This window comes from Cyprinus carpio, chromosome A6, assembly GCF_018340385.1.
Source record: "Cyprinus carpio isolate SPL01 chromosome A6, ASM1834038v1, whole genome shotgun sequence".
NCBI lineage: Eukaryota > Metazoa > Chordata > Actinopteri > Cypriniformes > Cyprinidae > Cyprinus > Cyprinus carpio.
Genome location: NC_056577.1, coordinates 18607992 through 18621831, shown reverse-complemented (window position 1 = coordinate 18621831; position 13840 = coordinate 18607992). Strand labels below are relative to the sequence as shown.

General features: G+C 41.1%; 1 pseudogene; it reads right to left on the bottom strand.

Moving 5' to 3' along the window:
• Positions 1-5360: 5360 nt before the first annotated feature.
• On the bottom strand, positions 5361-13303 carry LOC109091791 (annotated as a pseudogene).
• Between the last annotated feature and the right edge of the window lie 537 nt (positions 13304-13840).

Here is a 13840-nt window from a genome sequence, read left to right as displayed (position 1 = left end):
AAAAAACAAATGTGCTTGATATGCACTTTAATTATGTAGCGAAGGGGGAGGGGCTATCAGACTCCAATTACAAAATGACAAAATAGCCTTATATAATTCAAACACTACATGGTTGAGTACATAGGGCATAAGTACATGAGTGCATAAAGTATAGTGCATCATTTGGGACACTGCTACTGTTTTGCAGTAAACATACTTATACACATGTAACTGTTTACGTTCATAGGAACTGTTTACAGTATGTGAACTTTGTGTATTTGCCGCATGCAGTTCATGTGTGTGTGTTCTCAGAAAAAGGTGTAAGAAGTTACTTTTTAAATGCATACAAAGAATAAACTTCTCATGATGAAGAACTGTAAATGTCTCACGAGCATGATAGACATTAATCAAAAACAAACAAATGTTGTTTGTTTGTTGTTTGCTGTAGAAACCGAGGCACAGGCTATACAGTGCCAGAAGCTGGTTCCAGAAATAAAAAACTCCATTAATTTTCTCCATAGGGAAATCGATTTTAAACAGTAACTGACAAACCTTTTAAAGACAGACAGGCTGTGAACTCTGAGGTTGATAATCGATTCTGTATGCTGTTGTTGAACTTGTCTGTTCACATTAATTTAACTAATTTTTAAATAAGTCTCTTTAAGAGCAGAATATGTTGTGAAAAACTACATTACCCATGATGCTTTAGAGGAGTTTCACCAATCAGAGAGGCTCCAACAAAAAAAAAAAAAAAAAAAAAGATCTTTTACTCTGCTCCACCATGGCATAATAAATGATCATGGGGTATTATAAGCTGAAACTTCACAGACATGTTCCAGGGTCACCAGAGACTTATATTACACCTTGTAAAAGAGACATAATAGACTGCTGTAACATTCTTTGGAAAGGAAAGGGGAAAGAGTCGGTGAGGGAAATTTATTCCATCCACACTCCTTGAGGTTTTGGAATCTCAGTGAGTCTCTATGGAAACTGATTGAAAACACTACATTTGACTTATTGAATAGTTTTCCTAGGTGTGTGTTACTAAGGTCCTTGACCAAGAACATGTTACTAAGATCTTTGGAACATCTGTAAAGGCCAATATTAACAATGTGCTTTTCATTTGCTGAGTCAGTGAGGGCATCATTTGAAAAACTATTCTAGACATTGATGGGAACCATTTATTAGACTTAATGTAATAAGAAAACCTTTATGCATTTCATTCTTATATACATTTTGAAGAAAACATCGGGACATCTCTTCTGTGTTCCACAGAAGAAAGTCAGTCATACAGTTTTGGAATGACATGAAGGTAAGGAAATGTCAATTTTCATTTTTTGGGCAAACTGTCACTTTAGGTATCGACTGATGCTATGAACCACATAATTCGCTATGACAAACTCTGAACACCATCTACAGCAGTAGGATTGCATTAAAGAAGAAACTGCAGATGTCCTCAACAAGGCTTTCACATTTTCGAATTGCAGATGTTTCTGTAATGGGACTGTCCCTGATGGTTCTACTCAAATTTGGGGAGCCTGGGAAGCCTGCTAAAACAAGCAGAGTGCCAAGAATGACATTCCCCATGGAACAGCGTGAGATCTTAGTATGCATACTAACAGATGTTAAAGCTCTTAGTCCACCAATCTGACCCCCTCACCTAGACAGAATACCAGAAATGAAACAAGACCCGTTCAAGTAAGACAAGAAATGCTTTTAGTTCCATAAAGGCACAATGGTATCAAAAACTATTTATAAGCCCAGCAATGGACAGCGATGTTTCTGGTAGTGGAAGGAGGTGACCGCTAACATACCAGGCTATTGGTTGACCTTGAAGTGTACTGGAGCCCCCCTGAGGACAGAGACATTCCAGCGAGAGCATTCTTTGCGTCTGTTCTCCTTCAGCTGAGAAAAGTCACACTGATCTGTCACATGTAAACCCATCAGCCAGGTATCTCGCAAAGCATTTATGGAATGCCAGCTCACACCTACTAAGGGAGGCATGTGAGGCAAAATATTTATCCTGAAAACAAAAACCCACTGAAGAGCGCACACACTGTCCCCTTCTCAGTGGACTTATTTAACACCGTCAGATGTCCCACAGCTTTTAATGCACAAGAGTAATCATGTTGCTTGGGGTGTGTGTGTGAGAATCATCATAATAATGAATACTACAAGGAAGTTTTTCCTGAAACATGAATGCATGGCAGGCTGGAACCAACACCAAAAAGGCTGCTACTATACAATGTATCATTTGTCTGCATTCTTCAGAATTTCAATTCAATGCAGCTGATGAACAGAGCTTTGAAGTCAAAGTTCTTAAGGGATTAATGTTGGTAACAAAGCAGGGAGGAAAGGTGAAACTCTACCAGGCACATTTTTCATACAGGTCTGTGCCTTAATACCCACTTTGGTGGTTACTCCTAGACAGCAATGAGATTAAATATGAAAAGTGAGACTTCTGCATGAGGCTCCTGTCTCTTAAAACGTTCCTAAAAAGACTAAAATAATCTCCCGTAAAGCAGGGTTACTTAAATCTGGCACTGTAGTTTAAACCCTTATCAAAATCACCTACCTGTACATTTCAAGTTAGTTTGAAGACATTGATGAGCTGGCTGGGGGTTGGGGAGGGGGATGGGGAGTCTTTGATTAGTGTTGGGGCAAAACTTTGCAGAGCAGTGGGCCTTTTGTTCTTGAGTTTTTAAATAAGATCTCAACATTGCAGAGTTTCTCATTTCTGGCTCTGGAGGTCCTGGAGTTTAACTCCAAACTTGATCAAACACACCTGAACAAGATAATCAAGGTCTTCAGGATTACTAGAAAATTACATGCAGGTAAGTTTGGAGTTTTGGCTAAACTCTGCAGGACCAAATTGATCAAAACTGATAATTTAAAGATATATAACTGAACTGAGAATTGTTTTTGTATAGAATTCTCCTCTGGGTGTAAAAAAAACAAGAACAGCATTTCAGCTCTACTACTTATCTGACGTGTCAGACATCTCTCTTCTTCCCCATTTGGAATGGAATGCTTTAACATGTTTTACGCTACCAGGGGGCAAATTCCTCTTGATGTTGAGCTATGTAGCTTTGAATTAATTTGGCTTGCAAAGTGTTCCAAACTGTTGAGACCCTTGTCTGGTTAGCTCTAATTTGCCTAAGGCAGTTAAATGTCCTACCCTGCATTCGAATATGCCTTTTTTTTCCTACTATAGGCCTATAGTTGGAGAAAAACAGTATTTGAAAAGAGTACTATGTCCGAATTTATAGTATTCAAAACAGTAGGTGAAAAGTTGACCTACTACTTTCACTGAGATTCTGAAGTGCACATCTGATGCAATTGTAGTGGAGTGGAACTGATGAAAATGACAAATACGGCCGCTGGTCGCGAAGTTTGTTTCCCCCTCACATATAGTACCTACTCAGAAATTCTGGATGCACCTCTCGACACTAGAATAACATCTTAATTTGCACAGCCACAAAAACAGTACTGGTTACTTTCATAATAAAAGCACAGTGATTTACCAAAAAGCTGAGAATACAATTAAGTATTTATTGGTGTGTTTGGTCTGTACTACAAATTTTTGCACATCTTCCATTTTAACATTTGCACAGATGATGTGAGGAATGATCTTTTTGTGGCTTTGAGAGCAGAGTTCTCTCTCTTTATGAAGACTGCTTGCCAACACTAAGGCAGGTGGCAGAATTGTTTTGCTGTTGTGAATAAAGCTTCCTTGTGCTCTGAAAGAAAGATGTCATTCATGCCAAAGAAGGGACACAGATAAGAGCAGTTTGCACAGACTTGCACATGTAATACATCTCAGTAGGACACACTGCTCATACCTCCCTCTAAAAGCATCTGTATTTTCAGTTAAGACACAAACCAGCCAACACACTGTCTTTGTAAAGATATATATTAAAGTTTTATTCAAATTACTGAAATGTTAATGACATACAAAACAATTGCCCATTCTTGAAGTTCACAGCAACATCCAAATATGGGTCAACCAGTTTGAACTGCGTATCTACATTTCACGTTGCTAATGCTCATACTTTTATTATATAATTTAATTGTAATGCAAATCTTTGGCATGTTCACATTACTAAATACCAAAAAGTAAAAAATATACAAAATATATTAAATTCTCTCATTTCAAAAAAAGCCCTTTCTGTAAACAGTCAAAAGTAATGAACAAAACAAGCATGAATCCACTACAAAGCACTGACCAGCAAGTGCTTTGTATCAGAGCCAACAGGAAAATCAAAGTAGCATTTAATGATAGTGAGAAAGGTTAAATTAACATGGTATGATACTTATTACCCACATATATAAGACTGTTTGTTTTCATGGTAAGTGTTTATACCATTATCCCACCATAACGCAAGTGTAGTCTTGATTGAGAACAGGCAGAAAAGTCTCTGTCTCCGAAATCAAGGATAGTCACAGTTGCTACACTGAGTCACATAATCAAACTAGCATAGCATGCTTACAGCAGAACCAGCTACTGCAGCACTATGGAAATAAATGGATCCAAAAAAGGATGGTAGTCTAAATGCTAGCCGTTTTGAATAAGGCCAAAGGTCAGACTGCAGATAGCCTTTTTCCTCCGAGCAGGGGCATTCCGCCATGGAGGAATGTGGGAAGATTAGCTCCAGCTTGTCTGCAAGGGAGTGGTAAGCATGATGGTTGCAGTTCTGCGCACAAAATAATAATAATATGGCATCTGAAATATCAGCTCCGTCCCTCCTAAGGGTAACATTTGCCCTAAGTGTCACTAAAAGAGGCTTCCCATTCCTCTATTTAAATCAGGGAGCCAGAAGCACCCGCTGTCAGTCAGTTATAGTAAGAAACGGCAACTGTAATGATAATTTAGTCGAAGGGAGTGCTAGTGAAGGTATTTACCCAACTATTCTGGGTAAATTGTCTAATCCCAGGCCTCCAGGTTCAAACTGTGTTTGGTCTCCTACAATCCAAACTATTTTTTCTTGATATTTAAGAATGAAGCAGTTGCGATGGTACATCTACTATACATGGAGCACGTAAAGTTAGAGATATATTTGTCTGTGCATTTATCTATGGAATGTGGGATATAGTCTTACATGGGTTGGTATACTTAGTTGGTTTTAAAAAAAAAAAACACTGCACACTAGTTTTGTTCCTTAAAGGAAAGCAAATGCAAAAAACAAAAGTTTTCACAACAGTGGGATATTTCTTCCTATTTCTCCATTCTGTCACACAGTCAGCAGCAATACTCATAAATACAAAAGAACATCAACATATACAATGTGTATATAAGCACTTAAGAAGCTTTTTGGAGCTCTGTAGAGGACTGTCCATGTACCTCACATTCAGACCATAGATCTCACAGTCCAGGTTTGAGAGTCACCAGCTGAGATGAAACACTGTCATTTAACTTGTACAGGAACTGTCAAGAGAGCTCAGCTCTCCTTCACAGAGGATCAGTTTATGGTTACTCCCACTATCCGTTCTTCTCTCTGTCTGATACAAAACTGACCAGCTTCAATGGTGAGCTCCTTCTCAAAGCAAGCACAGCTTCTCTTGATATGGTTGGTCCTCAGATGGAGCCCCAAGGAGAAAATCTTTTGTGCATAAGACCAGCATCAAGCTGAACATTGCTCATCTCAGATGAGAATCTCCACCATGTCGTTTTCAACAGCGCTGCTGATCTGAGTTGTGTTGAGAGGAGTGGGAATCTGTAACGAAATACAAGATCTTCAGTTTGTCGGCTAATGCCCTGAAGAGCAAATAATGCAGAAAGTTTTACAAAACTCTGACTATATTTTATTTGTGTTCACTCCCCAATCGCTGCTTTGACATGGTGCTCAGGTTACTCTTTAACCACTCTGGTTCAAAAGAGCAAGTATGCACCACTATTACAGAAGTTCTAACCGTTAAGCATCGTCTTTGTCACCTGATACTACATATTAGATTTGCCACATCATATGTCAATCAACAAAACTTATCAAACTGCTCCAGAAATACCAAATAAATATAGTAAGTGACACAAGTGAAGATGGGTTTATGTACAAGTTTACACACCAGAACTGGGGGAGCAAGTGGAAGGTTCTGGAGCAGGTTCTGTTTTAGGATTGGACTCTTCACACTGGGTGCTGCTGTCTCGACACTGGGTTTTGGTGAGAGCATGGGGCAACGATGCGGCGGCCGTCTGGTCATCTGAGAGACTCTTCCCTAAAAATGGCAGACGGAAAAGGAAGCAGTTTAACTACCGGTTCCAACATAGGCATACCACCACACAAACATTTGCCATCCTGTAAACTCCCTTTACTGTTCTGGAGGATCTATTCTAGAGAACAGAGAAATGCATTCCGTTTCACAAGATGTAGACTATTTTGGGAATGCTGGCTAGTCGCCGCACTTGGTTGGCACATTCTTTCTTGGCGACATTACATAGATGCTAAGTAAAGGAGCTGCCAGTTGTCCAGTTGAAAGTATATGTCTTTTTTTTTTCAGATATGTTACAGGCATACACCAGGGGTGTTCAGTCCTGCTCCTGGAGGGTCAATGTCCTGCAGATTTTAGCTACAACCCTAATTAAAGACACTTGAACCATCTAATCAAGGTATTTTTCAGGATTGAACTACCACTTCCAGGCAGCTATGTCGGAGCTAAAACTCTGCAGGAAGGTGTCTTTTCAGAGGCAGGATTGGAAACCGCTGACTATGGCTACTATGCCTACCTTTGGTTTTGGGTGGTGCTAGCTGTGGCAACCATGTTGATGGAGGGAACAGATTGAGCAGGTCGTAGGCCTTGCGACTCAGGTCGGCCTTGCTCTCGGCCTTGCCGTGACCGCTGCTCTGCATGACCTTTATAATGGCATCCTTCTCCAAAAGTTGAGCATAAAGCACCCGAATCCTGATAAAAACAGACTACTTTGAGATACAGCACATGGATAGAATTGAACAAAAAACGAAATTTGAATGACTTTCAACTTCAACATACCGATTTTCCATCTCCTGATGCCTGTGGTTGGGGGACAGCAGGTCCTCATTGAAGCTACTATTGGGTGAATGGCGAGGTGAATGGTTGATGATCGTTGTATCCCTGAAAAGAGCATTACAGTTATAAAGAGTATACAAGCTTTGTCAAATTCCCATTTCCTGTCCTTTTAGGCAAGGCTTCTATCACTTCTGTTTCGACTTACCTCTGAGCTGCAGCAGTAGCAGCGGCATCCATGGCAAACTGACGCATCGTGCTCTCCTCAAGATACTTTTGCTCCCAGCGGGTTATGTCAGCCTCCAGGGCCAGAACCTGCTCCTCTCTCTCCCTCAGCTGCTGATGCAGAGATGACATGTTAAGGTCCGAGTAGGACCCAGGACTCGTTTGCTGGGCTTGAGGACTGCCACTAAAAGAGAAAAGAAAAGGTTTACTTGTCAAGCCCAAAACACTAATTTTTCTCATCAGTTGGGTGCACAGAAGAGCTGTCTGTTTTTTTACCTGCTGTCTTCTCAGGCTCTTGAGCTCCTGCTCCAGTCTGGTCCGCAGTCGTAACTCCAGATCCTCCCTCTTCTCACATGCCGCCTGCAACTGTGCAAGGGCACTCTGCATTCTCTCTACCTTCTTCCACATAAGCTCTTTTCCTGCGAAAAACTCTTCTTCCAGCTGCCTATTTCGTGTCTGAGCGGACATAAGCGCTTGCTCCAACGCTTCTCGCCGCCTCTTCCATTCTTCTCCTGAGACTCGCAGATGCTGCAAAACTCTTTTTCCAGAAGTTCCCGCTCACGAAGGTGATCTTCATCTATGGGGAGAAAGAGAGAAAAAACATTGTGAGAACAATATACCACGACAACTTACTACATAGGGTACAAGCAATGCTTTCTGTTCTGTCATAATGCTTAGTTGTTACACAGGGCCACAAAATGAATGACCGTGCTGTAGGACTGGGGTGTGTCCAGAGCATTCCTGGGCTGTAGTCTCATTTTAACAAATTCTCAGGGGATAAGCTTCCCACAAGAGTCTGGAACAAAAGAGGCATGCTTGATTTACACATATCTGTCTGGGTTTGCAGGGGAGTGGCCGAGTTTCCGAGTAACCTTTGACCTACACCGCAGACTGTTTTAGAATTCCCCGATCACAAAAGCGATTCAATGAATTCTCATTTGGGATGCTGAATTCCTCAAAAGCTCTAAGATGACTTGGCACACTGAAAAGGGATATACTAAAGTCCAGTTCACTAAATTTTGGGTCACTTTGAATGCGTTGAGAGATAGAAAACAACTTATACAGCAATCAGTCTTCCATTTCACTCCTACTCTGATTATACAACCCAAAACAAATGCCTTTGGATGGAATGCAGACTTCCTCTTATCCACTTACGCACCACAGGCACGTCTTTGTACCAACTGGATCTCTGGAATGCATCTGAGCCAGGCAGTAAACATGTAAGCAAATACCCCCCACAAGGTCATAAAGTGTAATGTTAACCTATACATCGTTACAAGTCTTCAGAGGTGTTTGAATTGTTGGCTTGGATATGCTTCTGTGGAACTGTGTGTTGGCTCACAAGGAAATTTTAAACATTCAAACATTTGCACAAAGCTCTTCTGTATCGGACTTGGGGGTAAACTAATTTTTTATTACGCAAATATGAAGGATCACTTCATACTTCCATCCTTAGGGAACAGAAAAAAAGACCATTCCAAAAGGGTTAAATCAAATGCTGAACACTGAACAATCCCTATTAGGATTAGCAAAACAAATCCAATTTACCCTACCACATCTCTAAAATTCTTTAGCAACTAATATGACCCAAAAATGGAGAAAGCCAGTGCATAGGACATTACAAGGGGTTGCTTAGGGCCTCAGAAGCTGAAATAATGGTGGGGGCAGTTGGAAAAGCATTCCAGGAGGATGAATTTTTCCCAAAATACCTAAAAATATTTCAGGAATCCAGGTCTCATTTACTTACAGCGTTAATAATGGTTGGTGGTCAAATTCCAAAAGCAACTATCTGAGATGAAGAATACAGAGTGTACCTAACCAGCTATTCACTGAAACCTAATGGCACAATTTGTTGCATTATTGTTAGAGGAATGAATAGTTATGCCTACAACAATAACATACAACTCATTGGGAACAGCTGGGGCTGCTTGTATGGTTGACCGCACATTGGGAGAAAGAATTTATAAAGACGCAAAGGGGAATTTTTTACTTTGCTCAACCAGTTTAGCGAAGGCATGCCGACTCTTGTCTTCAACTTCCATGACTGCTCTCTGTTTGTTGGCTGTTTCCAGGCGGTCTAATGTGGGAGTCAACAATTAGTATTTATAGCCTCATACCTAAACATGTAGCTCATATTTAAGACAATTACTCAGCTATGTGAACCATCTTACCCCTGAGATCTCTGTTGAAGTCATGAAGTCGCTTGATCTCACTCTCAAGCTTGTTCCTCATGGTTTTCTCAAGGGCTTCTCTCTTTGCAGATCCCTTCATAAGAGTCTCATAAACCTCCGATATCCTCTGAATCTCCTGTTCAAGCTGAAAGAGAGGAGAAAGACATTTTAATATCCACCGTTACTCTTTAACCCATAGGAACTCATCAGTTCCTGGTTCCCATTTACTTTCACAGTAGGGAAAAGTACAGTTTTGGGCGTTATGCTAAGTATCTCCTTTTGCGTTCCTTTGAATGGTTAGGTTAGGGTTAGTATAAATTCCATTTTTGGGTCAACTACACTCTGTTTCTTACACCTAAACATAATGAGACAAGGATCAGAGAGCAAGAATGACAGATAGACAAAATCAGTTCGGGGAAAGAAAGGAAAAGAGGGAAGGAATGTGCTTGGCTGAGCTCTTCGTGGTGCTTGCCCACAAGTGAATCACCCTCACATAGCTCTTCAGGGATTGGGAATTGAATCAACATTCCAAAAAGAACACTTATGAGTCCCAGGTGTCTGCACATTCATCTCCCCACAGGGCAGGATGCCAAAGGCAAACGTGGGGAACAAAGAAAAAAGTGTGTGTTGAAGGTATACCATTTACAGAGGCAAGAACAGTACTTCACACTATATCCACCTACATAGCATTTGTGACGCAGAAAATGGCTCAAGAAAGAAAATATTTTTCCAAAACGAACGAATCAAAGGTTTAAAACTGTCATTACAGAACACTAAGATGAGAAAAATATCTCTGATTTCTTTAAATCACAGTTCAAATTTTTAATCTTAAAATCTACCAATATGAAAATTAATGTGTTCTCTTAAGCAATGCCCTGGGTGCTATGTGGGATTCTGTTTCAAGAGTGAAAGTGAAAGGGGCCATTTCAGTCAGGTAATCCACAGCTGTGGGGTCTGGTTGCTGCTCTTCACAGCCCAGTCTGTCAGCTGTGGGCTATGCAAAAGTCCCTTCTTAATTTGCAGACACTGGGATGAGCGAAGGCATCTGCTCCTATTGGCATCCCATTGGAATCCTAATAAAAGAGGGCCACAGAACAACCCAGGGAGGGCTCCTCACTTTTGAGTTTTCAGATTTACAATTTATCGCTATGTATGGAGGCGACTTGATCTCTTCATGATCCATGATCTGTTCTAGTACGGCATTATTTTAATAATACAGTTGTTCTGATTGCAAGAACTATGTAGAATCTAAACTGAAATGACTGAACGATATATGCAAGGCCCAATAAATCTTTGCAAAGCAAATGCACAAACAAAATACTCCCCCCTCCCCCTTATTCTGGCATGAAACTCTGGTATTTAAAGTGATAACATTATCATTATCACGTTACAAAAAAAAAAATGCTTGGCATTGCAGGAATTGGTAAATTCAATGTTGTTTCACATGCTAATTGAATTACTGGGAAATGTAACTCAGTCACTAGGAATGAGTGCTTTTCAAATTAAATAGAAATCCTTGTGATCCTTTCCCTTGCATGCATTCCTACACAGCAAGAGGGCTAAACTCCTTAGAATGTGGTGGCTAGAAGACACCAGTACACAATGATTTCTTTTTTTCCACACCCTTTGTAGGTCATTTTTGAGATCAAAAATCAAAGGCCACAGCTGCTTCTTTGGCATCCATGGGCAAAATGTGGGGTCATCACCAAGAATACAACAGTTCTGGGAGATTTCTAAGAAGGAACAAAGAGTCCTCTCTTACCTTCTGAAGTCTTGCTGCCTTCTCGCTGTAGCTCTCTACTTCTCCTCTCAGTCTCTCGTTCTCTTTAATGAGCTGCTCTATTTGGCAGTTGTTCACCGTGATGCTGTATCCTCCAACAATGACATCCTGACCAGCAGGGGTTAACGAGGGCAGGCCGCTATGGCAAGGTACTTGCGCCTGGGTTGGAAATAACCTGATAGAGATAAATATAAACCATTAGTATGCCAAAGCACCCTCAATGTACCTATATGTTATATAAATTAGCAAAATACCAGTTGAATGTACCGGTGATGCTGTGAGTGGAAAGCAGGGGGAGGCTCTTTGTAATAGTGCCCATGTTCCTGTGAATGACTAAGCATATATCCAGGGGATCTGACCATGAAGGGGTACTCCGGGGGTGGACCGCGTTGGTCTTGCTCATGAATTGACCTCTCATTCACAACAGGACCAGAGTGGTTATTGGAAAGCTGGGGGTAGCTATGCGATGAGCTCATGGGAATATTGTCATGGGCACAGTTCCTCTCCAGCGAGAGCTGCATGAGGTGTTCGCTGAAGCGAGCGAGCATGTTCCCCCTTCATGTACCACACTCTCTCTTCCTGCTCGGCTCCTCCATCCACACCAGGGGTCTCCAGGTTTCTCTGGTAGGCCAGGTACTGGGAGTGAGCCTTTGCTTCCTCATAAGTAGGCAGCTCCTCTGTGTGGAGCTGATACATTTGGCAGATGGGACTCTCTGAATGCTGGTAGTCCACCTGGTGCTCTTGGCCCTGGGGCTCCTGCCGGGTCGAACTGGGGGAGAAGTGATCCTCTTGCGTTAGGCTTTCCAGGGACGAACGAGGGGTTCCTGCGCCTCCACCACTGCTGCCTCCACGCAGAGCTTGCTGCTGGATGGCCAACAGAGTAGGATCAGTAGGGTTCCCATAACGGAGCTGCTCTTGAATCAGTCGGTGCAGCACCGTGCCTGACGAATCCTCTGCCGTTCTCATTTCAGTCTTTGTTGTGCAGACAGCAATCAATAATAGTGTGTAAAGAGAGATATTTGGACTAGACTGCAAACCTGATGTAAAACAAAACAAAAAATATATAATAAATAAATAAATAAACAAACAAACATGTATGCATGTATAAATGAGTGTGTGTGTGTGTGTATTCAATTTTAAATACAAATCCTTGCTATTGCTCATCTATTCTGCATATTGTAAAACTCTACAGCAGCAAACACCAGTGAGTGGTGCCTCACTCCACATGCTTCTAGGCTGACTGCCTTTACCCATAGCAACACCACGTTTACCCAAAATACCACTGGCACCATCCTACAACCCCCATCATGCACAGGGTTTCCTCTTAAGTTTATAAATCGTGATCAGAATTAAGGGTTAACGAAAATTGGGTAGGATCCAATAATTTTCCAAAATTGCGAAAAAATATTTTCCTGCTACAAAGACAAATTCCTATCTAGTGTCTCATCTTTGTTTACGATCACAACTGTAGTAATATATTTAAATATGCCAAAGGAGCATTATAATAAACAAGGGGGTACTATAAAACTTGACTAGTTTATCTCCTTTAATTGTAGTTTAACCTGAATAGCACCACAGATGTTATATATTTCACAAAAACATTTACATTCATGTGTTCTACGAGTCAAAACTTTTGATTTACAGCATATGGTCCACAAAGAAATTCATAAAATCTTAACTTACACGTCTATAAAAATTAACGTTAAAACACATTGTATACAAGCATCGTCCACTGACAGAAACTTTGCAATTTGCCATAAAAAAGGGCAGTTTACAACAAGCTACTGTAAAATGCTTTAAAAACTCACCAAGTCACAATCGCATAACGAATTAAAGTTACGGACGTCTTTCTGTACTCGTATATCTTGGTAAACGATATAATCCTTAAGGAAATTCGATGAGTACGGCTTTTATTTCCATGCGTATGTTTGAGCTGCGTGCGCGTCTGGAGAGCTTCTCCAGCAGACTGAGCTCAGGAGGGGAGGGGCTCTGCTAATAAATGACCGAGCTCCGATTGTTCACGGCCTCTGGAATGCGCGGAATGTGAAGGCTGCGAGTCCCTCGGGGATCAAAAGCAGTTCCGCTTGTCGCTCGCCCCGCCTCCTCTCGGGGAGCGCAGGGCGAACCGCTCGCCTCCAAGCGGAGCGCGCTGCTGAAGGGGGAGACAAGCGGAACTGCATTCACTCTCACCCCGTGCGCATTTGTCCTGCTTCTTGAAGGCGTTTTTGTTTTGTAACGGTGAGAGGAATGCAGTAAAAGTCGCAGAGATCTGTAAACCTTTGTTGGTTTGATTTACTACACTTTCTTTTTGAAGTTCCAGTGCGCATCATTGGGCCTACTTATAAATGCATGATTTACATAGGCTACTCAAAATATTATGAGAATTTGTACTTTTATGAATGTGTTACTTTCTATAGTTATTTGCAAGTCTTAAATGTATAGTTCTCTTTAAAAAAAGACTTTCAAATCAGGCATAAACAATATAGGAAGTATTAATTCATAATTTATTCAGCCTCATGTTGATTTAAGCATGACTTTCTTCTACAGAACACAAAAGTTGTTAGGCAGACTGCAACCTCAGTCACCCACATTCCCTTGCAATGTATGGAAAAAGATTTAAAGAAAGTGAATGGTGACTGAGGCGATTCTCTTTTTGAAGAAGAAAGTCATACAGGTCTGGAGCAACATGAGGGTGAGTTTTTCATTTTTG